Source organism: Hemicordylus capensis, chromosome 1, assembly GCF_027244095.1.
Source record: "Hemicordylus capensis ecotype Gifberg chromosome 1, rHemCap1.1.pri, whole genome shotgun sequence".
NCBI lineage: Eukaryota > Metazoa > Chordata > Lepidosauria > Squamata > Cordylidae > Hemicordylus > Hemicordylus capensis.
The window spans coordinates 253,823,947-253,851,520 of NC_069657.1; the positions used below are offsets into that span (position 1 = coordinate 253,823,947).

General features: G+C 42.4%; 1 long non-coding RNA gene across 1 annotated transcript in view; it reads left to right on the forward strand.

Annotated features, from left to right (window-relative positions):
- The first annotated feature begins 12,115 nt into the window (after window positions 1–12,115).
- Window positions 12,116–27,574, forward strand: part of LOC128346649 (uncharacterized) — a 73,781-nt gene continuing 58,322 nt past the window's right edge. Inside the window, exons 1-3 of the long non-coding RNA XR_008317103.1 lie at window positions 12,116–12,254; window positions 22,367–22,409; window positions 26,873–26,947. This is a non-coding gene — a long non-coding RNA (uncharacterized LOC128346649). The remainder of the gene's footprint in view (window positions 12,255–22,366; window positions 22,410–26,872; window positions 26,948–27,574) is intronic.

A 27,574-nucleotide genomic window follows, 5' to 3' on the forward strand; every position in this document is an offset into this window, starting at 1 on the left:
AAAAAGTGGAGGTAATTATGCATAATTAATGCTGAAGAGAAAATGGGTTCCAAAGATTAAACCATCTGTAACTATGTATCATGGGAACTTTTAAACAGCCCCCCCCGCTCCCCCACCACAAAGAATAGTTCTCTAAGTTCTCTGCAGTCCTCAGCAACTTTCCTGGGAAGTGGTATTGCCAAATAAATGGGATTTATTTCCAAGTAAATTTGTTTAGAATAAAGGTGCGAGAGTTTCTAAATGGGGAAAAATAATTTCACCAACAATATTTGGTCACTCAAATGTTATGAAATCAAGGTTGTCAAAATAACTTGACATAAATATCTGACTAGTAATTACAAAACATTGTATTAATCTTATCCTTTACAATTTCCAGGCTTTGGCTTCCATTTTTGGTTACTTGGACAAAAGAGAGAAAGTCTTACTATGTTTGTGCTGTGCAGATTCTAAGGATTTGAAACTCATATATATATATATATATATATATATATATATATATATACATATAATTGAACCAAAGTTGTCGCCATTTAAATTGACATGACAAATTCCTATTTTTTAAATAAATGTTTCTGAGACTAAGATCTTTACTTGGAAGAAACTTTCATTTGAATAACTGGAATAAAATTGATATACACAGAGTCAATGGTATGAATAAGGACAGTCAAAACTTCCATAATATTATCTGAAATTGTATGTTTGTTCTTATTTCAAAAATATGATCCAAAGTAATAAAAGATGTTTTAAAATTTCAATGTAGAACTTGTGGCTAGAAAATGATCTTTAATTTTGTCATGTGGACAAATAGAATAATAGCCTGCACACAATATATAAACCCACTGTACACCATCTCCAAAGAGCACAACAAAAGAAACAAGGGATAACACAGTACCTGATTAGTACCGTGGAGGAGTGGAAGGACAGTAGAGCTTTTCTGATGGTCAATGCTCCTGTTTTTAAAATGTCTCATGAATGCTATAACACCTTCCAGATTTCAGAAATACACTCCAATACACACACACACACACACACACACACACACACACACACACACACACACACAGAGCCCCAAGACATTGCCCTTAAGGGTGGTAAAATAGTAACCATAAATGAATATTAGAACGTTTGCTGCCAAACTATTGTACCCTAAAATCTACCTACCTCTTGAAGCAGAGCACCCCATCCTGTCTCAAGGAAGGGATGGACCTCCTGTCATACTTCCCAGATGATTCCTCATCTTTGTCATCTTTTACTGGTTTCGGCCTTGTTGCTCTCGATTTTTTTCAAGATTGTTACAATTGGAACTTTTCTCTTAGTGCGTGCAACCTTGCCTCCTGTTTTAGGGATATCACATTGCTCTAGCCCTCAAACTGCAATGTTTGTTGCTGGATAAATAGATCGATAGATAGCTTTGCTAACTTAGGTAGATAGCTAGATATCTAGCAACTCCAAATGGAACCAGGGTGGTTTTGGGGGAGAGGGTATTTAACCACCAGCACCCCCAGTGTTTCCTGATCTAACTGCCCTCTAGAGGCCATCAGCTCAGTCCTATATTTTTTTCATAAGGGACCTAATAGCAGCTTTTGTGGGGTGGGGAGATTTACACCAGGGACATGGCACAAGGGGAAACATAAACACCACTCCCACAGAACCTCTGTAACTGATCCAATTTGGTGATCTCCTGGGTTGCTTTTAAGTGCAAATCTAAGCATTGTGATACCTTATGGTGGATTTCCCATAGAGCATGTAGCTTGGCTTCAAGTTTTATTAGCCAGTCTGGGAATGCAAGATGGTTCCACCTGTTAATTTCCCCCTGCATTGAGATGAGGCTGCCTCCAGGCTCAGAGACAGGGATGCCTCTGGATACCCGTTGCAGGGGAGCAACAACAGGAGAGAGGGCCTGCCTGCCAGCTTCCCAGAGGCATGGGAGTAGGCACTGTGGAAAACAGGATGCTGGACTGGATGGGCCTTGGGCCTGATGATCTTATGATCCCTTTGTGGGGAAATGCAGAATGCTGTTATTGTAGTTTACAGTTTATAGTTTACATACTCTCACTTGTACATAGTGGGACTGCTAATGTATATATTTAATCACTGTACCTGTGATAGAAAAACCATTTGCTCTATCCTTACACAATGGCGCGTGCGCGCGCGCGCGCGCACACACACACACACACACACACACACACACACACACACCTACCCCTATATGGTGATGATCTCTGTTTAGGGAAAGATGTAAAATTCAGTACAGGATCATGTTAAGGGCAGCCTGTGTGCTTTTCTCACCACTTGTCAGGCAGGCAGCACCCAGTCACTCTAAGTTTTTCGGAATCCAATCATCATCATCATTAACCACCCTGAGCCATTTTTGGAAGGGTGGTATATGAATGAACGAATGAATGAATGAATTTTCCAAAATACAATGAGGGAAAAGGACGTATGGCTCAGATGTATGTTAAAAGGATGGTTTCTGAGCAATTTCATACAGACATTAATCACTGTGGATTATACACTTAGCCAGGCAAACCCACCCAGTCTCCTCAGGGCTTATAGCATGGCTTCTCAAACTGGGGTTCCCAGATGTTGTCGGACTACAACTCCCATCATTCCTATTGTGGCTGGAGAAGGTGGGGGTCCAACAACCACATCTGGGATGCAAGGATGAGAACTCCTGTCTTGCAGAACAATGCCAATCTGTCTATAATCAATATATTCAAAATGTCAACACACTTGTGTGTTTGTCAGATTGTTAAAGCACTTCCTAATTGTAAGGAAGCCACTCCCCGAGCTTCTCCGGCAACATCCATAAAAAGATTTAGATTTTCTTTTATTATACCATCATAGGGCCAGAGGGAGAAAAACATACTTTCTCTTATAGATATTTACCAAAGTTATTCCTGTTGTTCCAATACATATGTGACAATAAGGTACAAATGGTGTCTCTCTCTTACCAGCTTCCAAATCTCATCCCATGTTATTATTGTTTCTGGATGTTGACATGCTTCAGGGCTTTGCAGGGGTAACTGGGCTGTTCCATGGGCATGAACATCAGAGCAGGGTTTGTATATCTACCATCATATGGAATCATTAAAAAAAAATCTATTGGGAAAAGCATGCAGTGTTAGATTTGAACTATACTTGCAAAGCAAAACTGAGATAAATATATGCCAAAGAACAGTGCAAGAAATAACCAAAGCCAAACAAAAGCCTATGCTGGATAGAAAACGGGTTGCAGTACACAAGTTTAACATTATTTATTGTTCAATTTATCTACTGCTTTTCATTAAAATAATCTCAAAGTGGTTTACAACATGATTAAAACAATGCATAATTAAAATACAAAAGTACAGATGACCTCCAAGCAGTTTACAATATAATTAGTGCTAGAAAGTCTGAAGAAGTGTCAGGGAAGTCCAAATAAAGGCAGGCTGGAGGATTTTGCTCACGGCCCTCTCTGTGCCTGGACCCGCTGCCCCTGTCTCTCAGTCATGTCCTTCAGATCACCGAAGTCCCACCCATGGGCATGCAATTTAAGACAAACAGGATTTAAAAGGAGGTAGCAATTTATAGAAATACATTAGAAGGTTAAAAATAAATTAGAGGAAGAAACATTGGAGGAGAACAAGAGCTAGAAAAATGTATGGGATAAGGAAAACATTAGTTCAACCATAAACAAAAAGTAAACAGGAGAAAGCATGAAATCAAATGTACTTGTAAGGTGTTTTTTTTTTAATAAGGGGAAGTTTAGAAAGAGTGCATTGATTTTAGTAGTTTTAGTAGTATGTACAGTATATATGTATGTGCATATGTATGTATTCTCACACATACATGCTGGTTAGTTTCCCCTCTCCATTTGTCTCCTCTCTGTATTACTTTGTGTGTGTTTTTACCTTGGACTCTCCATCTCTTCCCACTCCATCTTCCTTTGGAGCAGAGACTTGTCTTTTTTGTTTGTTTATTAAATATTTATTTTAATCCTGTTTTTCTGTTCTCATCAGGAGTGTTCAAGGAGGCACTTTATGGTACTCAGGCAAGAGCCTTAACATTGACTGCAATGCTATCACTATAGCTCAATCCTATAAAGTATACATTTACTTGGAAGTAAATCCTAGTGGGGCATCTTTCCAGGCAATGGGTATATGATTGAAGGGGAAAGGGTATGCCATCCGTTTTGGGATATACCATCCTTTTGATGGGTAGACGATTAATGGGTATACGATTGCAGTGATTGCAGCCTTTGTCATCCACAGTTGCCAGATTAGGGGTTGATGGGCAAATTTGCTCACACAATTGTTTTAGCCAAGGTATTTGAAGTACAATTCAAATCATGTCAGAACAGGCAGCTATTGCACTTATACCAGTTTTCAGGGGAGATGCTGCAGGTCAGCTGCCCGTTAAGTCAATTTCAGCACTGCACTGACCCATGGTAAACTTGCAGAGTGCAGACATGCCCGTATCCATTATAAGCTGCAAACACATTTCCAGTGTAATTTCTTTACACTGAAGAAGGTTAGAGAAAGAGAGAGAGAGAGAGAGAGAGAGAGAGAGAGAGAGAGAGAACCTTCAATGTTCTTTAAGAACTAATGGTTCATGCTCTTCCACAGTGCATGCCACACACACCTTCTGCCCAATGGGTTTCCATAAAGATTGATAACCAGCAATCTAAGCATCTCCTCTTTTTATTTCCTCCATCAGGAAAAGATCCAGCCTTCCCTTTAACTACGGATGTCTGAATAACCTCTCCCCCCAGCACTTGACAGTTCTGAACAATAGAAGACGGAGTTTGCTATCCAAACTGCACACAGCTGCCTACTCATTACAATCTGACATGGAGAAATTTGGGTCCCCATGAAATGACTGTGTTATTGTTTAGAGAAAGCACCAGATTGGCAGCTCTTGGCTTTTCAGTGCTTTAATTCCATTCCAAAGACTCTTATATTCCAGGGAATGAATCCCCTGCCTTGCCTAAGATCTGCTCCTATCAACAAAAGAACAAGAACCAAGTTTTTGCTAGGAACATGACTCTGCCATTGCTCTGCACTGCACTGCTTCTGCTTTTGAGAGTGATAATGGTCTCACTGACAAAGAATGACAGACTTGATACAACATGGTTATAAAACTTCATCACACACACTCTGGTAACTTTCCCACCTGTGTGTTTTGCAGCACATATGTTGGGGCTAAAACAGTTTCAAGGTTGTGTTCTATACTCATATCAGCAATTGGTAACAGAATAGGAAGGCCAAAGAGATAAGCATTTGAAGTATTTGTTATTTATTCACCTTTGAAAGTTAATGAATTAATTAGGCCAGAGTGACCAACACTGGAAGTGTTAAAAAGAAAGACAGACGGGGGCTTAAACTTGTGTATTTCTGATATCCTAGGTGATATTCTGCCCTGTGATGTGAGCCTCAGCTATACAAATACGACAAATATTTATATATGAATACAACAGATATTTATATACCACTTTTCAACAGAAGTTCCCAATGCATGTTACATAGATAGAAACAAACAAAGAAACAAAATGGCTCTCTGTCCCCAAAGGGCTCACAATCTAAAAAAGAAACATAAGATAGACAGCAGCAATAGCCACTGGAAGGATGCTGTGCTGGGGATGGACAGTTGCTCTCCCCCTGCTAAATAAAGAGAATTGCCACTTTAAAAAGGTGCTTCTTTGCTCAGCTTTAGGCACAATACTTAGGACATAAAGGCCATATAGATCCTTTATATAGATATAGAACTTGGATCCTTTCCCCTTCCTTTTTGGCTGAGAATCTCCACTCAGGAGATTTTCTACTCTACAGCATTTATTGTTGAATTGCCATGGCTGTCCCCACAAAGAACCTTGGGCATTATAGCTTGGCAAGTAGCTGAGCAAATCTGTCAGAGGTCCTTTGCTCGCCTCAGAGAAACTGGGAAAAGGGAAGTAGAATAACACAGATAGCAAATTTAAACAGCCTAATATAGGCCTACCACCTTAAGTGGTGCAGCGGGGAAATGCTTGACTAACAAGCAGAAGGTTGCCAGTTCGAATCCCCGCTGGCACTATATCAGGCAGCAGTGATCTAGGAAGATGCTGAAAGCCATCATCTCATACTGTGCGGGAGGAGGCAATGGCAAAGCCCTCCTATATTCTACCAAAGAAAACTACCAAAGGGCTCTGTGAGTGCCAGGAGTCAAAACTGACTCGATGGGACACTTTACCTTTAATATAGGCCTACTCAATTTAGGCACCCCAGCTGTTTTTGAATCACAACTCCCATAATCCCCAGCCACAGTGGCCAATAGCCAGGGATTATGGGAACCGTAAGCCAACATCTGCAGGAGGCCTGAAGTTGAGCAGCTCTTGCCAAAGGTTCAGGAGTAGTTACAGGCCTGCTCTTTAGGCCACCCCCACCAGCTGTTTTTGGACTGCAACTCCCATTTATTTATTTATGTATTTAACATTTATATCCCGCTCTTCCTCCAAGGAGCCCAGAGTGGTGTAGTACATACTTGAGTTTCTCTTTCACAACAACCCTGTGAGGTAGGTTAGGCTGAGAGAGAAGTGACTGGCCCAGAGTCACCCAGCTAGTTTTCATGGCTGAATGGGGATTTGAACTCGGGTCTCCCTGGTCCTAGTCCAGCACTCTAAGCACTACACCACGCTGGTATTCTCAGCCACAGAGGCCAATAGCTAGGGATTATGGGAACTGTAGGCCAACATCTGCAGGAGGGCCAAAGTTGAGCAGCCCTGATTAGCACTTCCACAGCATGGGCACTTTGCATGCTATATTGTATGTTCAAAGGGCTTCACATGAATTATTTTCTTGCTATCCTGTTACAAGGTAAGTATTATCACCCCTATATTGTGAATATGAAGCTGAGGCTGGGAGACTGGCTTGTTTAAGAGCACCTAGTGAATTCATGACAGAGGCAAAGTTCAGATCAGGGACCTCCTGATTTCTAGTTCAAGCCTCTTAGCCATGATGTTATCCTGCTTCTCAGTGGGTCACTTCGGATGATACTTTGTCTGCTGGCCCAACCACAGACGATAAGAATGTATGTGTGCTGTGAGCATGCATGTCCCCCCCCCCCACCTGCCCGCTCTTGGGACACCTTTCCCTAATAGCATGGGGGAGGGTGGCTCATCTAGACTGCTCCTCTAAATGCACAGCGAATCAGGATTCCACCTTTCCCCATGATTAATTAATGGCATCCTGGGGTACCGGGAGGGTGGGGGAGGGGAGGACATGTGCACACATCTGCATTGTGTGTGGCTAGGCCAGCAGATGAAGTATCATCCAACCGGCCTAAACAATAGACTTAAATTACTGTATTTATTAGTTTGTTTCTTTTCTTCTGTCCTCCTCCCAAGAAGTATCTACCCCTTCCCATTATATCCTCAGAACAAATCCAGTGAGGTGAGTTAGATGAAAGATCCTGACTGACTGGCTCAAGTGCAGATATTTCCTTCCTTATGGGCGACGTCAAGTTACTTATAGGGTGCAGGACACAAGAGGGCCTCTAATGTATTAAAAATACCAAATGCCAGTAAGGGCACACACAAATCTATCAAAGTGTTGAAAGGGAATTTCTTCCCCTAAGTGAATTCCGTATCCTTCCAAACCCACCAGAGGAGTCAATGTTGTGCAGGTTCTCCTCATTCCTGGAAGTCCACCGTGCTGAAGGGGCTCAGGTATTGTTTGGCACCAAATGTGCTCTCTGTGTAACCATGTTTTTGATTTCAATGTTTGGGGGGAAGGTACTTTTTATTATTGAGGATAATATGATGAGTTTCCCTGAGGATAATGTGATGCTAATCCTGAGGAGTTCCCCATCAGGAAGTGCCAATGCTTCCACTTCAGGACGGCTATAAATATAGGGAGCTGCTATGTAAATATATCACAAGTCCCAACCCTTACTGCAGATTCTTATCCTGCCCGTTCCCTTGGCTCCTGCATGAATGAGATCCCCCGAGTGTGTTTGAACTCCTTGCTCTTAGCACAATTTTGGTCATGGGGCTCTGAATTTGGACGTATGCAAAAACAACAGGTTTATCGGAATAGACGCATAGAATCAGATCCATGACTTAGTCTGGCTGGTCTCATATCTTGCCCTTTGCCAGCCCAAATACTTCAAACGAAAGAGCAAGCAACTTCATAAAGGATGATTATAGGGACAGGGAAGTATCTTTCAGACCCTCATTAGCCAGTAGTTAGCTTTTGCCCTGAGGCACAAAGGTTTACACATTCCCTGTAAAAGATTTTTTTTTCTGTGTTACATTCTCATTGCCCATTTAAATGCCTATAACCCTTTTTTAAAAAGCCTACCAAGCTTCCTGACTTCACAAAATGAAATGGCAATATTATGATTGGGAGGAGAAACAGGCAGTTTCACATAAATAAAGTTACCGAGTAATGATTAACGGAATTGCTAAATGTGAAGAGCTGATAAAGGACACAAATTCCATTTTGACATTACAATTGACAAAGCCTGTCGACTTATTATTTTGAAAAAAAGAGATTATTGGCTTTTGACAACCTCAGCAAAACATTAACCCCTTAATCCTCACAGCACCCCAATGAGCAACCCTTACGCTACAACATAATCTCTACTGTACCAATGGTGGGAAGCAACGTTCACAGAGAGGGCTGAGGAAAAGCTCAGAAAAGCTCTGCATGTAGGGCCAGAGGTACTCTTACCCCTGGACTTCCAGGCCAAAGTCCAGGGCCTCCACACCCCCTGGGGCCCCCCAAAATCTTCTTTAGTCTGTCCTGGGTGGTGTGGTTGCTGTGTTGTACCGCCAGCCCACATTGCACCGGGCGGCCGAGTGTGACTGTGACCTGAGCCAGGTGGCCGAGCATGACTTCTGCTTTAGAGACAGAGGGGAGAGTGGGGAAAGAAATAGGTGGGATGGGAATATGTTATGTTGTGTGTTGAATGTTTCTGCTAATGCTAAAAATGGCCCTGAGCCATTTTTTGGAAGGGTGGTATATAAATCAAATCAAATCAATCAATAAAATGTGCATAAATATGACCATTTTATATTCTTAGCGACCTAATGGCTCAGTGGGGAAGTGCTTGACTATCAAGGAAGAAGTTGCTGGTTCGGATCCCTGCTGGTACACCTATATCGGGCAGCAGCGATATAGGCAGATGCTGAAAGGCATCATCTCATACTGCATGGGTAAATCCCTCCAGTATTCTACCAAAGACAGCCACAGAGCTCTGTGGTCACCAGGAGTCGACACCGACACCACAGCACAACTTTACCTACCTTTATATTCTTACATTCTTGTGAGTTCAGTTGCAGTTTGTGCCCTCTAGAAGCCACGTGTTAAAAAAACTGTGTGTGTCACGGTGTGCGCGCGCGTGTGTGTAGGGGTATGATGCTTAACTTGTAGCGGGGTGGCGCTCCAAAGACCTTTAGGTCCAGGCTCCAAAATTACCCAGGTGCACCTCTGAGCATATCTCTTCAATCTCTGCTAATGTGGGTTTCTGGGATTAGAAAGCATCTAATGAACACACCTTCTGGTTTGATAGCTCCTGTAGCCTCTGGCCAGTGGAATGGTGCTTCTGTGGCCAAATGGCTGTTGCTGGTGTCTTCCTTGTGGTTCTTTTTAAGATTGTGATCCCTTTGGGGACAGGGAGCTTGCTTATTTATTTATTTATTTATTTATTTATTTATTTATTTATTTATTTATTTATTTCTATGTCAACTGCTTTGGGAACTTTGGTTGAAAAATGGTTTATAAATATTCACCCTTATTTATATCCATATTCCTTCACAGGTTCATTCATGCTAGAAGATCAGCAGGGCAAGGAGGTCCATTCTCTGCTGTCCTCCTCCTCTTGGTGTATTAGCAAGCCTCTTCTTTCCTAACAGGGATCAGCTGAGTTCAGCCCTCAGTAACATATATGTGAAGAAGTAAAAGTTAGATGGATTTTTATTCATACAGTTAAGTCACACCTTTGAATACTTTTTACATTTACATCTCCCACCATCACATTTTGCCCCATTTAGCTGGTTAACCCATTTAGCCAGCACCCCTCCTTTTGCTATCCCTCTCATCTCATGATGCATGATATGTTTCATGGGTAGCCCCAGAGACACACTTGCCTTTTAAAAGGAACAGGGGCATAGCAAAGTTGGAGTGGGCCAAGAGACAAGATTTTAAAATGCCCCCCCCCCACTGAAGCTCAGCTCCTGAAGTAAAGAAATCTTAAATGCATATATATATATATATATATATATATATATATATATATATATATATATGCCACAATAGAACATCATCCTAAATTATTTTTTAAAAGGTTTTGTAAATTGTGGACGATGCAAGTCATTTAATGGTACTAGAGAAAGACATGCTGTTCTGGTAGCTCCAGGTCTTAACACTCACATCAGTTTCGGAGGAGGAATACAACTGAAGGAAGCCCGGGCGAGTGCACGGCTGGGGGAGTCAGTCATGTGACTTGCTTCTGGGGGGCCCCCAAGGCAGTAGGCCCCCAACAACTGTCTCCCCTTGCCCTATTATAGTTACGCCCCTGAAATCCCTTAATCTGGAAAGGTACTCTGCTTTCACCTGCACACTGAAGGTGGAAATGTGCTCCTGAATGCACACAGCCCACTACTTGATTGAATGTCTTCTGAGCATATTCTTTTCCCTGCTGAATGTCTTCTGAGCATGTTCAGAATACCTTTGGGGGGTACTTACATGCTATCAGTAGGAGGATCCCAGCCTTGGATGAATCTGATATGGCTTAAAAAAAAGGAAGTTCCCACAATTGTTGTTAACTTACCATTCTTCAAAACAGGAATGAATTATTATATTTGAGGATGGTTGCCCATTCACTTTTGCTATGATTCACTATTTTGATAGCATCGTTGTCCTATCTTTCAATAATATCGTCGTCATCGTCAGGTTCAACAACAGCAACTAAAACAGGAATACTTGTAAGTGAGAAGGAACATAGACTAATCTAATATGCAGTTGATACTATTAGCCTCTTTCCTAATCTAATACTGGATCTCCAAAATTTAATTAGCTATAGCTTAGGCAAATTTCTGGCTTTAAAATTAATTATGACAAAACAAGCTTTGACTATTTTTGTTCCTTAGTCTATTCAAATTAAATTAGAAGGTACTTTTTGTGAAGTCAGCTAAGAAATCTTTTCTCATGCTGGGCTTTCTTGAGCAGCTGAGTACTTGCTACGATCCAAAAGCATTGACTTACTTTATCTTTCCATAACTGTTGCATGTTGGTTGAATATACTGAAATCTGCCAACCAATCTCCCTGAGCTAGATTCCCAAGTGATATATAATCTGGTGTATAGCTTCTTCCAAAATGATACAGCTATACTAATCTAAATGGCTTGCAGGGCACTCACAACGACTGAGAACATGGGGGTGTTGTTATGCAGGATTGCTTTGACATGAAACTCCATGGTGGATTTCTAGTGAATTTGAACAACTTGTTCTCTTAACAATTCATATATGAGGGATTCCCTGGGTGACTCTGAGCCAGGCACATCTTTCTCAGCCTAACCTACCTCAAAGGATTGTTGTACACTGCTCTGGGCTTTTGGGAGGAAGAGGGGAATATAAATGTACACATAAAAATGTAAAAATTCTACTACAGCACTAACACCCCAATCACAACAATTTGTACTCTAAGTACCTTCTGGAAATATTGGCATCATGTCCCTGCAGAACACATCCTATGCCAAACATTTCATCATAATGCAATTATAGTACTGATGTTGTAGTACCTCAGTAATAATTTATTCACACATTTTCATCTCACCTTTCAGTCACAAAAGATGGCCCCCAGTTGTCATGCTCCAAGGGAGAGGAGGTGCATTCCTGGCACTTCTTGACCCCAGAATTGCCAGATAGGAACAGGAAAGGTCAGCCTCAGAGTAAGCCAGGGGGGAGGAGGTTACTTCATCACCGGAGTCATCCTCCTCCTGGCTTGCTGCATTCAGGCTCCCATACTCAGAAACAACCTTCATTATTGGCTGCCTTGGCTTTAAATGCCCCAGTACAGAGCTGACGGAGCTTCAAGCTCCTCCCCTTCCTTGATTTCACTCCCTGCTTCCTGTCTCTCCCAACATGCCTGCCCCACTGAACCCGTTCCCTGAAGCTCTTCTTGCCTCGCCTGCTCAACCCCCCTGGCCCCGCTCCCTTCAGGGGAAAACAGAAGCCCCAAAGGTGTGATGCCACACTCTTTGCTGGACTCCACAGGGTCATGCCGGCAACCAGGTAATGCATTGTGCCGACACCAGTCAGGTTTTTTTAAAATTCTTTCAAAATAGCAGCATATCCTAACCATTGTGCTAGGCACAGGTGGCACCAGAGGGGGGAGGGCAAGCATGCCTCCGGAGAAGTAGCTCACCCCTTCTGCTGCCCCCCATTGCTGGACCTCCCATGGCAACCTGAAGGAAAGTTGTGTTCTGTGTATTAGGAGTGCTTTACTTTATTATCATCAAGCAAAAAAGAAAAAGGGGAAAAAGTAGGGCTGTGAGAAGCTTTGGATCCCCATTGAATCAGCCCAATTTGATTCCAATCTGATTTGGGATCCAAATCCCCTCCCCTGTACTTGCCAGCAATGTCAGATGGGTTGGAGACATTCTCTTTTAAAAGTTTATTTTGCTCCTGGTGGTGAGGGAGCAGCAGCTGTGGCAGCATGGCTTTCAAAAAGTCGTATGGGAGAGCTTTTTCATTTTGTTTTCCTCCCTGTAGTCCTGGAAAAGGCACAGGGCCTCTTCGGAATTATATACTCTTTTCAGGTACTACCTCTATTGCCCTCTTCTGTTCCCCTCAGTAAGGATGGGGTCAGGATGCCTTTTATATGCAACAAAGAAAGCACTGAATCAGTTTGGAGCCCATCACCAGAGGTGCGCCTAGGTCATTTGGGAGCCTGGACCTAAAGACCTATGGAGCCCCCCCCCGCCCCAGTGCAAGTTAAGCATCATCCCCCTAGACACACACACACACACACACACACACACACACACACACACACACACACAGAGTATTTTTAACACATGGGTTCTTGAGGGCACCAACAGCAACTTAACTCACCAGAATGTAAGAATATAGAACAAGGATATTCATGCAAATATGCATTAACAGAAACACTTAGCTTATTCCCATCCCACATATTTCTTTCCTCACTCCTGCCTCTGTCTCTAAAGGCTTATAGCCTCTGGAGTAAGGCAGTATATAAATTAATTAAACAAATAAATAAAGGAAGCAAGCAAGTGCCCAGCACAGGTCATAATCATACTTGGCCACATGGCAGCGACCACAGCACTCAGGATTTGGGCCCCCTCAGGGTGTGTGTGGAGTTTCTCATCTACAACTGGTATTCAGCCTCGAAGTCCAGGGGTTAGAGCACCACTGCCTACCACAGTTTGGGTTCTTGTCACTTCACTCATAAGAATATAAGCATAAGAACAGTCCTGCTGGATCACACCCAAGGTCTATAGTCCAGCATCCAGTTTCCCACAGTAGCCCACTAGATACCTCTGGGAAGCCCACAGATAAGAGATGAAGGTGTGCCCCCTCTCCTGCTGTTCTGCTCTACAACTGGTATTCAGAGGCATCGTAACACTGAGTTTGGAGATAGCCTATAGCCATCAAGACTAGTAGTCATTGATAGACCTCTCCTCCATGAATTTGTCTAAGCCCCTCAAAGCCATCCAAGCTGGTGGCCATTGCCACATCCCATGGCAGAGAATTCCATAGGTTAATTATAAAGAAGAGTTTTCACAGCCTTTGAATGCCTACAATATGGCTAGTCATGGAAGGGTATAGCACTAACCTCATTCTCACAGAGGTAGTAAACTCGGAGGTATGGCATCACTTGACTGACTGCTTCCCCAGATAAAACAATGTCCTGCACAGAACAAACAAGCATGTCAGTAAGAAGGCAAGTGCTTTTCCTGGACATGCTAGTTTTCTGTGTGAAGGAAGTTGGACAGAGGAGCAGGCAACCCCCCACTAGCAGTTTGGATGGTATAGCCCAGATACAGGTTTACTAGTTTAGTGAGATCTAGGTCTGGTCACCATCAACTGATGGGCAATATACTTGGAGCTGGAACTCACAAAAAAATCCAAGTGTATGGGGGATTCATGTGAGAGAAGGTGCTTCCATATAACTTATTATGCTCCCAGCTAAAACACTTGTTTGTTGATGAAGGGTCTGTCTGGCTGAAAACACGGTGTTTGCAGCAGTGTTTCCTCATATACTGTATAAATCCTATACACACACACATTATGTTTTACACACCTACAATCTGTGTCCAGATGTATGTGGACAACAGGACACTTGCAATCATAGTGCACACACTTCCTTCTTGTATATGACTGGGTTGGTTAGAGAAGCATAATCAGAACTAGCACATTAAGTCCAATGCACATAAGTAGTACATTTCTTGTCTGTAAGCATGAGGGGGCCTGTACTCAGATTCATTTTAAAAATGAATGCCTGTATAGTCATTCACACAAAAACATGCACATGTGTACAGTCGTCGATATGCATGTCCAGCGTAGTGTCTGAACAGGACTACAACAGTTGAACCGGTTCAGTTTGGAGGCTTGGGGTTCAGCTGAACCACCCCTGGTTCAGCTTGACCCCGGACCGAACCACCGGCCTGTTTGAGGGGTTTGCAAATCTTTTAAATTTATTTTTTAAAAAATAATACTTTTTAAAAACTTACCCCTTCGGGGGGGGGTGCGGTTCTCCAAGGCAGCGGGGGGGGATTGTCCCATGGAGATTCCCCTCCCCCGCCGGCCTTTCTTCCTTCAAAAACAACCCCATTTGGCCATTCTTTGGCTCATTCTGGCCTTTCTCCCAGTGCAGTGGCCATTTTGGAGGCCACCATGCCTGCACAATGGGCCTTTGTGTGGCCTGGGCAGGCTCCGTAGAGGCCCATAGTGCAGATGTTCCGGCCTCCATAATAGCCACCGTGGAAAGGCCCAAACCACCGAATGTAGCTGTTTTTGAAGGAAGAAAGGCCGGTGGGGAAGGGGGAACATCTGCGGACTCCCCCGCCACCTCGGAGAACACCCCCCGGAGGGGGAAAGTTAAAAAAAATCAAAAGGTTTTTTTTTTAACGTTAAAAAGGTTTGTGAACCCTCCCAGACCAGATTGAACTGGGGTGGGGGTTGAGGGTGTGCCAGACCGAACTGGCCTGGTCCTGTTTTGGTCTGGTTCAGACGCGAACCAAACTGGACCAGCTGGTTCCGTGCACAACCCTAGTCTGGGGCAGCCCGAAGCATTTCAGCACCTCGAAATAGAAGTGCCGAAACGCTATAAGCACCCCCCTAGCAGCTAGCTAGCTGGGCTTACTGCACAACTGTTCTCAGGGAAAGGAAGCTACTGTCCCAGGATGTCTTATGTCCTTGGTTTTGCACCTCAGGAGGCGGAACATTGAGAGGGCTTTGAAATGCTTCCCTTTGACCAGGTATGGGCAAAGATAATAGTTTCCCTTTGATTTGCCTAAAGGAATCAGCATAACAGTGACACTTAACTTGCTGCCCTTTTAACTTGTATCGGGTATAAGTAGATTATAGGATGGATGCAAAAGCTCTTTGCTATCCAACCTAGTATGCACTCTTGCCATGCAACCCTTACAGCTGTCTGCTTGGAGGTTTCAGGATGACAGCTCCATTATAATTTCTTTTCCTTCTTCTAATGAACTTTGGCTTTATGAGCCATAGATTAGCCAGCAACGTCAAACATAAAGCTGTGGCTAAAGAAAAATGTAAATGTTTTTGAATTAATACAGCTGACCTGGCCATCAATATTTTTATTACACACACACACACACACACACACACACACACACACACACACACACACACACACACCCTGCTTTCCTCTGCTTTCGCACTGTAGGGATTTATGCATGCAATTCCCATTACTGTTAATGGGAGATAATCACATAAATCCTCTTCACATCAATAGGAGAATAAACCATTAAATCATTAAGGGTTTAATGACACTAAAGACCCAAATTCTCCTCATATCTGCATTTTTGAATTGCTGGAAGAGTGCAGACAATTTGTTGTTAAAGAAGCTCAGAATAAACTGTGCCCTAAGACAGTCTTTATCAAGATATGCCCCACATCTAGATATTTGCCTAGTGTGGATCTACTTGGGTGTGGAGATAGATGCTTGTAGGCACTGAATGTCTGCACTTCTAGCAGGAAATCCTGTTGTTCGGCCCACTGGTTTCCTGCAAGGCTGCAAGCATGACTTAAGGCTGCAAGCATGACTTGGAGAGGGTTGCTTCCAGCATATTACCCAGAGCATCTGTCTGATTGCTGGGAAAATAGGATTGATTCACACATGTATGTTCCAGCAGATTGGCGCACGGTTAGAAAGCTAGGATCCAATACAGAACCTCCCCTATTGCTGGTCCTGTACTACAGCCATTACATATTGACTGATTTTTCCTCTAAGGTACCCTTGGTTGATTCTGTTGGTGTGGAAAGCAACCGAGCAAAGGGAGGAGAGCTGGTCTTGTGGTAGCAAGCATCACTTGTCCCCTTAGCTAAGCAGGTTCTGCCCTGGTTCCATATGAATGGGAGACTAGAAGTGTGAGCACTGTAAGATATTCCCCTTAGGGGATGGAGCCACTCTGGGAAGAGCAGAAGGTTCCAATTTCCCTCCCTGGCTTCTTCAAGATAGGGCTGAGAGAGATTCCTGCCTGCAACCTTAGAGAAGCCGCTGCCAGTCTGTGAAGACAATACTGAGCTAGATAGACCAATGGTCTGTTTCAGTATATGGCAGCTTCCTATGTTCCTTCTCTGTTGGTTTGGCAGGCTTCTAGTGGCCTTGTATGCAAGTAACAAGAACATTCTACGAAGTGGATGAAATGAGAAGTCTTTCCCAATGATTAGCAATGGTGAAGGATGTTTACCCACCTACTCTACCGCATCCAGGTTAGTGCCATCAAAGATCTAGATTGACTGATAGGTGAGGCTTCATGCTATCTCAGTTACATTGTGGTTTTTTTTTTAAGGTTCAGGAGCCACTTTCCCCTTCCAAATAAAGCCCAAACCAGATAAAAAATAAACATAAAACAACATAGTAATACATATAAGGCAATTTATCAGAAATGATGAGCAATTTTTAGACGAGCTCAGTCTTGCCAAGGCATTGGGAGCTACCTAGGCAACACTTATTACTCAGACTCCTCCACTTGTGCTATCATTCCAGGTGGAAAAGAGAGCCAGACCAAAGATAGAATCCTTATGGTTTCTCCCCTTTTGCACTGATAACTGGGGTATGAAAATGCCAGGGTCAAACTCAGACAAATAATATATGATATGGAGTGTCAAATTGATCGGGGCTCTATTCCTGTTGGCGTCCATTTGGGCAACGAAGTTCTGAGTTTCAACCCTGCCAGATAACCAGACAACTGTGCCAAAATACTATAGAGCTCCGACATAGGCACGATGCAATGCCTTGCAAACAGCAGTCTTGGAAAGGAGATATTAGAAAAACCCCTACAAAGAACGTCCTTGTCTCTTCAAATCAGGAGATATTGAAACAACGGCTTATGTGCTCCTTTATTGTCAATTTTACCAAGATATATGGCGTAAACATATAACCCCTTTTATTAGCTGCCATCCAGGTTGTACAGATTCTTTTTATCTTGATTATCTTTTAACTGACCAGAATGACCTGAGATCTTATAATGTAGCTAAGTTCTGTTTAATAGCTAGTAAAATGTGCCAGGAGCTCATTAAGAACCATTGTTAACTGACCTTTATGCTTAACTATGTGCTTAACTACTGTATCATAACCTGTAGGTTATGTAGGGTTTTTTGTTGGGCTTCTGTTTGTAAACTGTGCTGGTCTGTGATCATAATAAAGGAACTGATTGATTGATTGATTGATACTATTCGGACTCAGTGATGTTGTAACAGTGAATCATATGTCCGAAGTTGCGGAAGATGCTGGTGGCCAAGCCTGACAACTGCTGCATAATAATGGAGCCTGAGCAGTCTTCATCATCCAGGTAGTCATCGACCAGCTACCATTAACCAGCTGGATATTGAACATGTTGCCGCACTGTTGGTTGACTCCTTGGTGGAAATAAATAAAAATAAATCCAATGAAATATTAAATAATAAAAGCCTACTTGGGAAACAACAACAACCACCAGATCTGTAATTAATCTATCTAGAGATGCCACAATTCCATTCAGCTTGGAATTTGGGGTAGACCTGTGGTTCTCATCCACAGGAAATCTACCAGAAGTCAGTGGGGTTCTGCAATGAGTCTACAGGCTTCAGGGACATTTTAGGTGCTGTCATGTATGAACAGAAACAGCTTCCTGCACCTCTGTAGTGCAACGTGGCACAATAAGGTCACATGTCCTCATGCCACCCTGGGGAAGGAGGCCTCTTCCCATATGCAGCATTGCCAACAATATTCCTCTGGGGCCATGCAAGCCACTGAATTCCAGCAAGTTCTGAAACTGAAAGTTGTCAGCAAATATCTAGATGAAGAGTTGGGTGTTGTAGGACTGATTTCGGAGCAGAACTTAGCAGACCTGCTTGATGTCACACATATGAGTAATGAACCACATTGTGCAATAGCCTTCGTTCTCAACAAGATGCCCGCTCTGTTGCGTACAAATATTTGTTGGAATATTGCTTTGGAGAGCAAGAGATGCAGAACAAATCCAGTGCTATATTTTGCTGGGCCTCTTTTGTCGGCGTAGAGCAGGCAAGCCTATTTCAATGTGTAGCTTGAAAGGGCTGATATGTTTATACCTGCAAAGTGGATCTCTTTTTTTAAAACCCCATATCTTTTTTGTAGGACAAAGATGTGTTAGGTTGAGAGCAGACTTGCTGCCTGTTCTCACTGAAAGGGTTAGATTCTGTTGTGAGCAAGCTACTGTCTGAACCGAGGAGATTCTCAGGAGCTGAAGAGAGGGCATGCCACATTGACCTTGGAGGAAGGATTAACTTACATTCTTGAGTCCTCTCAGATGTTTCGCCAGAAAGGAGTTGGTTGGCAAGATGACTTTTCAAACATCTTTCAGCTAAATTAAAGATTCAAAAGCAAAATGTAGCATGAAAGGGATCTCATGTGGGTTTGTGACCCTCCCCTGAAATGCTGGTGTGAAAAATAATTAATGCTTAGGTTTAGCCTCATCCATAAATTTCATTGTCTTATCTGAATTGGCAGCACAATTTCCATGGAACCATTTCAAGCAACCACATGTGAACACAAGGAAACAGACTGGGAAATTATTTATACAGCATGTTAAATGGACATGAAAGCATTTCCTAGCATAGGGAGGGGGCAGGCTTCTCAATGAAGCAAAAGGCTCAGAGCATATTTCCAGCTGTGGTGAGTTTTGCCAAAGCCATCACCATATGATGTAGGTTTGACAGAAGTGTGAATCACATACATTTGAAAAAGGGCTGGATTTGACAACCATGGAAGGTCGACACCTTCTATATTTCATGTGTGAGAGGAAGCAGCTAAAGTGCAAACCTTTCCATATGGCATCTTTAATTAGTTTTATTATAGAAGGGAAGATCCCTTTTTCCATCAGAAGACCAAAGGCATGCCTGAATGGGATCTTCTTACACTTCTGTTTTGTCTCTCCCTGAGTGATATGCACACATTACACCCACTATGGCTGTCAAAACTATGTTGCCTCATCAGGGTGAGTGATCCCTACCACAGCATTTATATTGTTGTAATTACATCAAGATACTCAGTAACCCTACTCAGTAACCCTACTGGTAGTTTATGAAAATCAGAATGTGATTATTATCCATGGCTGACGATCACTCACTGACAGGCTGGAATCCAGAACCCATGGACCTTTGTGCTGCTACCCTCATGGGGTGAGGCACAAGTCAGAGTGTTTGGCAGGTGGTGAAATGCCCCTGTTCACCCAGGTCAGCCATTGGCTGTCATTGATGTGGAAGGATTATAAATGCTTCCAGGTCAGACTGCGACTTTTCCTGGGAAGCAACAGATGCTGTGCATGTATTATCAGAGAAGGACAATTTTTTTATAATCCCCTCTTTCCTCTGCACTGTCTCCCAAAACTATATCCCTGAGAGTTGTGGGGCTCTCAGGGACATATTTTTGGGAGGCCCAGAGGGTCGCAATGGGAGATCACATAAAATTTACCCTCCTTGGTAGTGTGCATGTGGAAAGCATTAATCTGAATGTCAGCCAGTATCTGTAGCTGACTCTCATTTGGTTGCTGCCCATGGCCTAGCATTGACACTCATGTGCATAGGATTTCAGATTTTCTTAATCTAGATTTGCCTGTAACAGTGGTACACATGTTAACAGAAGAGGGACTGTCTATGACCTATGTGAACATGCAAGCAACAAATGTTATTTCTGTTGGTGTAGGATCTCTCTAAAGGGACTCTTTACAAGACAGCCTCCTCACCATTTTGGATTTAGCCTCTATCATGAGTAGGACTTTTGCAGAGACAATAGCCTAAGGGTCAGCCTCCATTTGGCTTGACAAAAACAGCAAAGTCATGCAACCTAAAGCTTCCCGAGAGAACTTGGTAAAGGCAGATACCACACCAGAGGCTCCTGTATTCTTAATGAGGCTACATTTTCATCCTGGAACAACAGGGTCTCAGGAAAGTAGTCAATGAAGCCATTCTCACGATCACTGAAAGCGGGCCAAGGGAGCTTAGCCCACTTTCCAGGGATCTTGGGAACCACCAGGCTCGCAGGCAAGCCTGGTACTCCTAAGGCAGCTAGCCCACCTAAAACACCCTCCCCTTAAATGAGGTTAATGGAGTGGATGGTCCGTTAACCTCATCTAGTTGCTCGTGTGTTGCCACAGCGCAAGGTGACACACAAGAAGACCCCCGACTGGGAGGCCTCCGGGCTCGGGAATATCTCCAGGATGCCCCACATACTCGTGTGGGTCATCCTGGAACTTCCAGGGCCCGCATGGCCTCCAATCCCTGCAGCCTCTGCCGGTTCCATGACAGATCCAGCAGTTGTGTGGGTGGCCGATCTGGTCACCCAGGGCTGCCTCTTGATCATCTGTGGGGAGAGCAGGGGAGATTGTGTGAAGCATTTATATCTTGGCAGACCTGACAGCTGCACCCTAAAGGACCTGACAGCTGCACCCTAAAGGACCTGACAGCAGACCTGACAGCTGCACCCTAAAGGATGCTGGAGGACTTCCTCCTCCATCTCTCTTCTCTGCTGATCACTGCAGTGCCAGTCACCACAGAGAAAAACCTGGGTAGCTTTTCCTCCTCTCTTGCTTCCACACAATCATTTCTGCCCAGGTTTTCCTCTGACCTTGCTTCTACGCAACCAAAAATTGGGAGCACACATAGCTCCCAAACCTTGGTAGAACACAGCTTTTGATTGTGTCAATGACCTCATTATGTTGTTGTGTTCAGATATCTGTACACATGTACATGTTTTTGTGTAAATGATTGTACCTGTGTTCATTTAAAAAGTAAACATGAATACCGGTCATTCAAATGCATGGTACTGATAAGAAATATACTGCTGTACTTGTGTCCAACAAATATTATATGAAGAACTGTAGCTGTGTACAGATCTGTATCCATGTACACTGTACACAGATTGTACAAGTGGTGACCATAATGTGTGATCGGAGCTATTGTCTTTAAAAAAATAAATCAATAAAAAGATTATCCTCTTCCTGGTATTTTAATAAAAGGCAATAAAGTGGAGCTTTCTAAAACCAAGTGGGTGAATAAGGAAGATGAAGGGAGAATAGGACTGGTGAATGATGACGAATCTAGCAGTTTGGGAAAGCATGCATTAGAAAGTGATATGAACTGTACTTAAAAAGATGCACACTCACATACAGAGGGAGAGTGTGGGCAAGAAAAAAAAATAAACTCTTTCTGAAATACAAGGCAAGGTTCTAGTGACACCATAAATCATTTGCTCTTTGCTCTCCGGGTTTATGATGATGTCACCCAGATTCCTTGAAGTGGGGCATTTTTAACTCTCAATCTTCACATTCAGCTATAATTTATTTGATAATGTATCTGCACACTTTTGAGGAACAGTTAATCAGTACAGATGTAAAGTCTACAGTGGGAGACATGTTTCAGACAGGCTTTTTCTTGCTCTGAAATTCATAGTCAAATGGAACGTTTTTCAAAAACTGTGAACGTTACAATCAAGAGACAATAAAGAACAACAGACATGGAGGACAAGATTAATTGAGTAGCAGACATTGTAGTGTTTCAGAACACTGTGTAACATTTTAATTGAAAGGTACAGCAGCTAATACATCAGCTGAATGCAGTACAGTTTCATATCAGATGTAATAATGTTTGACATTTTGATTTTCTTCTTCCAGATTTACATAATGGAGAAGATTGTACTGTAAAAATATTGCTACTGTAAGTACATTTTTGCTGGGACCTTTTCTTCTGAAAACAATGTGGCAAAATTGATCCATGTTTAAGATTTGCAAAATTCTTAGCATATGAAAGTGATGTACAAAGTAAAATGGCTTCTTTTATCTAAAGTAAGAGAATAAGATGTTTTCTGGACAAAAGATCTCTGGTCCTTAATATCTGGACTTGTGTATCGGTGTCAACACAGTGCCAACACAGCATCCCTTCTGTCCAAGTGTAATATTAGGATTTGTAGTGATACACTATTGCAGATATTGATGAGTAGCTGGTAGAGCAAATTTTAAGACTGAACTATAAGGCCACATGTTAATGAACTCATAAATAAACATATACATATCTACTTATATGTGATGGTAAAATGTGAAGCAGGGCAGGGAGGGGGAAAGCTCACCAGCATGTGTAACCTTTCAAATTAAATTGCTTTTGAGCAGGATCATGGGGCTAGATAAAGTTGATGAATTCATTGAGTAATAAGTATACATATCTAAACTCATTCTCAGGCTCTGCCCTAATTCCCAAACATAGGATTTTATACCTATGATGAGAATCCCCGATGATCAAAATGTATTTTTTTCATCTCTTACTTCTGATGCAAGTTGAAGTGACCACTTGTCTGTGGGAAATGGTCATCCCAGATCAAGCAAAACAGATGGAGTGTTCATATCAGCTGACGTCACTTCTATACAATGTTTTCCAACTGAGCATAATATACTCCCCACTTCCTCAACAATTCCAGCAGCAGCACTACTACCATGTTTTGGCTTGCTTTGGAGGAGAGGTCACTGGAGACTTCTGTTTCTTCATAGACATACACTTTAGACAATCTTGTGCCCTTAGTTTGCGGGGTGGGAAGAAGGTCACCTCCTCCAGGTCCCAACAGCATTCCCTATTCCAAACATTCAAGAGAAATCTCTGTACCTAGAGAAGACCTAGCAATTAATCTCACAAATAAATATCTGCTGACCATTAAGGAAATATTTACAATCTTTTGTCACATCTCAGATCAGGCATAGCTTTAAGAGAAATCCATAAGAGAAGCTATGGACTCCAGCAGCTGTCCAATTCCCTTTTTTCCTGTGCCACCAGGGAAGCTTTGAAGTAGAGGGATCACTTGACCTCTGCTAAGCAACAGTGCCACCCAAGTAAGGGCCAGAGAGGGATACTGCGCACATCAGTCCAGCTGAACCAGGCCAGCCTATCTGGAAGCCTATCTTTCCTCTGTTTGAGCAAGTTAGTTGGTTGTTCTGGATCTTGTCTTGACTCCAGTCTGGCCTAGACTATGTACTTGCCTCTGGTACTTCCAAATGACTGGAACTTTGGTCTCCAACCTTGGAGAAGCCACTGCCAGTCTGTGTAGACAATACTGAGCGAGATGGACCTATGGTCTGACTCGGTATATGGCAGCTTCCTATATTCCTATGACTGCTTGCTTCCAGGCCTGAGCTCACAGTGACCAGACATTAGCCCCCAAAAGCCAAAAGCATGAAGAGGATAGGCAGTTGCTTGCTTGCACCAGAATGACTGTTCCCTTGTGCCAGCATGAAGATTTTTAGTTAAGTCATATGAACCATTGCCTCAGTACAAGATGTCATGGGCTGTTAGGCTATCATGGAAATATTACTTTCTGTGTTTTCATAACATAGGCTCTCCTTGGTTTCTTACTATGAAGTCAGTATCATTTACTAGTACTAAAATCAACTAGTTTAAATTTCTTATATAAACAGACTGATTCAATACTCCCTAGTAATTTGAGCTTAAATCCTAATTGATTATTGAGGAACACATACGTGCATCTGGACAAATATTAATGAACTAACCCATTTAAACAATAAAAAAGCCAGCCAACAAGCACTTAGTAATGTAACAAATTTTGTTCAGTGAGTTATCTCAAAAGCAGAATCTTTAAAATAATGCAGTTAGCATTCACAGCATGCCAGCATGTAATACTGTTCCAAGTTTCCCCATGGACCCAAGAAGCAGAAGTTTCAAGCCCCACAAAGTATAGGAGAATTACCGTGTTGGCCATAGCATCAGTAAAGTGCTCATCCGGTAAAGGACAGGCATATCAAATATTGATACCCAATATTATGTGTGTATCATCCCTAGCTGGATTGGGGGGTGGGAGCTACAGTCCTTCACACATTAAGACCTCGTTGTTTCTTCGGTGGTAACCCTCTTCCTAGGCTGTACCACTTCAGATTGCAGCTGGGGGCTCACACGAGGGAACGGCTCTCTATACAAAAAGACTCCCTGCACATTCAAAAAGTGAAGCAAAACAAAACTCGCATGCCGGAGAGAAGACTAAGCAAGAACTGTTCTCTTTGACATCTCCATTTCAGTGTGGAGGAAATTCTTTGTATGGAGGAGCATCCAGTCATCTGAGCCCCACCTCCAGCAGTCTGAAATGGTAGAGCCTAGACATTGGCTGACCACTTTAGTAAGAGAAAAAGGCCTAGAACTGGAGCTAGACAATGCTTTTTAAAAAACTGCTAGAAGTAGTTTGAAAGAGACATCTCTTTCTATGGTTTGACCACAATACTTTGGTCCCACTGTTGCTTGTGGTCAACTGGTTTTTTCAGGTTTTGGAAACAACAGGAAAACCTGCCAACCTGGTTTAGCACAGACAACAGCAGGATGAGTAGACATTACAAGAGCTACAATCTCTCTTTTAAAATACTTTCAATTCCCTGATGACAACAATTTCCTGACAACAGCAACAACAATAGCAACTCATTTTGGGAATAAGACAGATTATGCTCTGGTGTTTTCCCTCCAAGTAAAAATGCATATATTGGGCTCCATGGCTTATTGTAAACATGATTAAGCTGATGCTTTAGCAAAATTGTTATTGATAGTAATTTTAGTGGCAATGCTTTGCTATTTCATTTGGCATTCTCTCTTACTCTGGTCCTGAGAGAGAGGTTCATCATCATCATCATCAACATCATCATCATCATCCCATTTGTATAGGTGGTGTAAGCAGAATGGAAACACCAGCCTCCTCAAGCTGGAGAGAAACACGACTAAATTTAAATGTTAAAAAATTTAAAATAAGCCAGCTCCCTTACCTCAGTTTTCATTTCTCACCAGAATTTGCTAACCACATTTAATCTAAATATCTGACACAACAAAAACAATTATTTACGCATTCCTACAAAGTCTCCTTGGGTGTGAAAATGCTGTTAAACCTGTGTCAAGAGGGTAGCAAAAGCAGACGTATAGCACTGTTTGCTTAATGAGCAAAAGAAAAGAAAAAGAAAAAAAGGAAGCTTGAAGGTGAAAGGCAGATTCTGGGTTAGAGTGACAAGGAGAGATTCTGTCTTTAGGGGGGGGGGACTTGAAACATCACTATAAAATCAGCAAAGAACAGAGCTGGGCATTTTGACAGTGTCTCCTGGAAGCCAACCAGCCAACAAGGCAAAAGCCTTCCATTCACATTGTCGCTCTAACCCAGGTTTCCTGGGAGCTGTCAGTTTGCTACAGAAACGTTTAATTGGTTTATGAATGACACCAAACTCAAGTTGCTTATTGCTCAAACATCTGCTTTTGCTTTACTCCCACCTCCCACCCCCCAATATCAAATGTTCAGTGATATCTTGACATTGCAAAGTCTTTCCAAGTCAAACATGTTGGGATAGCGTCAACTAAAACTCACTAAATTAACTTAATGAAGTTAGTGCAGAGCAGTCAAAAAGCCTCCAGGATGAAGACATCAGCAGACTTCCACTCCCCCCCCCCACCCGCCCCATTGCTCGTGCTCTCGCTTAGACACAGCCCAAATCGGAGCCAAACACACTTCACTGCTTCCCCCCCACCCCCCTGGCACCTTCATTACTCTGAATTCATTGTCTGCATTAGCTATGACAATGAATTAGTGTTCCTGGTTTGCAGGCCGATGCCACCCTGGACCTGCTTCCTTCAGCTATGTTGATCCAGCCTGCTTACTCAACTGCCCAGTACTTTTGTCTTTCTTCCCCTTCTTAGTGACAAGATACAGCTTCTGTTTTCCTTAGACTCAGTGTGGGTTTCCCCATTCCAGGCTTTCTTCTCCAGGCTTCCCTCTCTTCAGCCTGCCCTTCCCCAGGCTACAGCAGGAATACATATGTAAATATATAGATGTGACGGGTAACAAATGACATAGTTCATGAAAGGGTTGCATTTTTAGCACATAATTGCTACCCTTCTTTCTATCCCTGCAATTATGCTATGTCTGGAAAAATATATAGTGGGGTCTGCTATATAAAATAAAATATTATTATATTATATTATATTATATTATATTATATTATATTATATATTAAAATATATAAAATATTCCTATAAAATATATAGGAAAAAATATATATATATATACAAGTTCAAAAATTTCCCTCTCTGTGTATGAAAGAAAAAAGTGGTGACTTTTACAACAAATGGGCATCCCTGTGATTGTTGTACTTTGATAGATACAGGAACTACAATTTGAAGCGGCATCACTTTGAAGATCCTTGTAATGTGTGTCCAACACATGAATAATGGCAGTAAGTATGTGTGCATGTGGATTATTTATTTGCTATCATTTATACTGAAAACTCTCTTTCCTAGCTGTTGCTTATCTGAACATTTCTAGGTGTTCAAATCCATGGTGCTTTCATCATACAGTTCCATTTCAGTGTCTCCTTGCAAAATAAGACATCTTCTGTCTAAATGTCTGCATAGCTTTTTAGCTGGCTCAGAACCAATGCAGACTAGCATCACCTATAGATGAAAGCATAATTATGTATTCAAAAATGCGTTCTTCAGCACCAATGGGCAAAGCCCTGGTCATTTCAAAAGACATTGCTGTGCTTTTCCAAGGTCAAATGTGGAAGTATCCTCAGTCTGGATGTCTTATGGGTCAATATAATAAATGAAGTGAAATGTCCTTTCCTTAGTTTATGCCTTTATGGAAAGTTAATCTGGCTGACCTCAGTTTTAACCATATAAGGATTTCTTCAAGTCAAAATCTTATAATAATGATCCAGATGGCCGCAAATCTGTCCATCTCCTCCTCAGCCATTTCATTGGTTTAGTTAGTTCAGATACTGTTAGGAAGCTGAAATGGTGAACAGGTAGGGGTGGATTGGGGCTGTAGCTCAGTGTAGGAGTGTGCATGGAACTCGTTTGTC